The following is a 2,904-nucleotide window of genomic DNA, read 5'->3' on the forward strand; positions in this document are numbered from 1 at the left end:
TTCGCCAGTAGCAGCACCTACAACACAGCCGAAACCGAGGCTCCAAGTCAGTCAACAAACCAGCCTCTCCCACCATACTAATGTTGCTTTCAGGTGCTATCGGAAATGTCACAATCATGCCAATTGTGTAACTATCTAGATATCACAATAAAACAATACTAATACCTGCTTTACGTAAGTCACTTAAACTGATTAAAGACAAGAAACCCAGGAAATTGTTTTCTCTACTTGAACATTTTAAGTTTATATGAGATAGCCATTCCTTTTAGTTATGTAGGCTATGTACTTTATTATTTATTTATTGTTTTTCATTTAGCTTGTATGCTCAACCTGAGGCAGAAGTTTTGTCTTGTGATGTACAAGAAAACAAAGTACCTTATATGTTTGTATTTATAAAGTTGTTAATTAAATAATAATAATAATAATAATAATAATAATAATAATAACAAAAACAACGACAGCAACAACTACAACAACAATAATACCTGCTTTCCCAGGAATACAATGTGAATAATAACTTATAATAATAAATATTTTTACTCCTTTGATGTGTTTTATAATAATTTGGTAACATATGCACAAAAAAATAAAGGATTATCTTATCTTATCTTTAAAATGTTCATTTAAGCAATTTTGCTAATGATTAAAATTATATTACTACACACGAAAATCCAGGAAAAGTAAAGTGTCTCCATCATTGAATGTATAATGTCTCCATAGGTGTAAAATTCTGAAACAATATTAGCCTTATTAAACTAGGCAGACGAGAAGGCTACAGAATTGGTTTGTGCTCTGAGCTCATGTTATAAAATGTACCATTACCCTGTCTTTAGGAAGCAATTTCTCTATATGCACTAAATGTAAGCACAGAAACTGCTTTATGATAATAAATAATCACAGATTTTTTTTCGGGCACATTTTTTAAGCTTTCTGGCATGAACTTGCCCAAGCAGTTTGATTTATTCCATTTATCTCTTAAGTGTTATCTATAATCCAACTTTCAGAGTGTGAATTTGGAAGTTACGGTGAGCCCCTGAAGGCACCATCTTCACCCTGAATCAGCCCGACTCTACTTGACAGTCAACAAACCAACAACCTAACCGACATCCTACCACTGAAACTACAATTAACCACCACTTGCACAGCTTACAGCACAGTTTCACTAAGTAGCAGACAGAACACAATAAATCAAAAACTATTATTAAGTAAGTAAGAAGTATTTCTTTTCCAGTGGTGATAGCTTTTTAATTTATTTAACAGAAAAAACTAAGCAGGGACTGTGAGTGGATTCTGGAAAGTCAATTGTCAATCACAGACGACTAACAGCATTAAACACTGTAGACTGTTTTTAGATCTGTGCATAGATAAATAAACTTCATGGACAAAAGTAAGTGTACACATGCACATTGTCGATCCTTTAATGTTGAAATCACAAAGATTAATGTATCATGCTAAGCCTCCTTCAGTTTTTAGTCATAAACTAAAGTAGGATACCGGATCGATTTTGAAATGTTACCAGTGAGTCCGCACGGCACGGTGACCTGAGTTTGACTCCGGCCCCTGGCCCCCTGGTGCATGCCTTCCCCACTCTCCTTTCCCAATATTTACTGCCTTTCCTCAGCTGTCCTGTCCAAAAAGGCGAGTGCCAAAAAAAATGTAACCAGATGATGGTCCTAGATTGAAATTCAGAGGATTACCAAAGCTATTACAATTCAATATGAGTATTTGTGGTTCCCAGAGAAGTTGCTGCTGCAAAGGCAAGAGGAAATACAAGTTTATAACCAAAGTCAGAAGACGTCATGCTCTGGGGACCATGAAAATGTGTAAAATATTTGAAGGTCCCGACATGCATAAAAACACACCTGTCACAACCTTTACACAACTGAAAGGAATTCACAAGCAGGCATTGCTTTGTTTGTAGCTTTACAATTTAGCTAACTAGCAAGCTAGCTAAATAGATCTAAAGATGCTGCAAGGCAAACATTTGTATCCCTTGGTGAAACCCATGGGCAAGCACCTGATACACACACACACACACACACACACTTAGACGTGCAAAGGCATCAGGGGAGACCTGGGGCATTCAGGTGACAGTTTTCTTTGCTGCTGCACATACTCAAACACACACACGCACACACACACACACACACACACACACACACACACACACACACACACACACACACAGACACAGACACAGAAAATATCTTAAGGGTGTCCTCGGGTCTTTGGTTGACAGCCCTCATACATGCCGACACAAACACACCAGAAACACAGACACACACACACACACACACACACACACACACACACACACATACACACGCGCACGCACAAACAGGCAAGTCTGTTCTGCTCCAACACTTTTCCCTCCAGTGGATCTCTAACAGCATCACAGCCGGGTTGCCCACGGCAGAGAGAGGAGAGGTGGAGGGAGAAAAACGACACAATCAGAGAACGGGAGTCAGGGGAGGGAGGAAACGAAAGCAAAGGAGAGAGAGAGATAGAGGAAGAAAGACAAGCAGAGGAACCGAGAGAAAGAGCAGACAAAGAAAACAAGGGTTGGGTGTGGAAGAAAGGGAAGTAAGGAGGGCAGGGAGGAGAGAAGAACTTCACTTGTCATCTATCCACAATGATCTGGATCGTGGTTGATCGTATTGTCACTCTCGAATAAGCTTTTAGAATATCTAAGTATTCTTTTATTACATGCAAAATCATGTAATTCCTTTATATCATAATATGAACTGTATAATAACCATCTTTTTTATCAACAGCTGGTGCAAAGGAAGATGATGATTGGATGATGAAAAAGATATATCAATATATTCCTTTTAAAATATTTTACTTTGATTACTGTCAAATCCCGGATCAATACCTTCTGACATTTCCTTTTCTCTGATCATG

This window comes from Semicossyphus pulcher, unplaced genomic scaffold, assembly GCF_022749685.1.
Source record: "Semicossyphus pulcher isolate SPU_LCO1_2020_fin unplaced genomic scaffold, fSemPul1.0.p SCAF_6, whole genome shotgun sequence".
Lineage (NCBI taxonomy): Eukaryota > Metazoa > Chordata > Actinopteri > Labriformes > Labridae > Semicossyphus > Semicossyphus pulcher.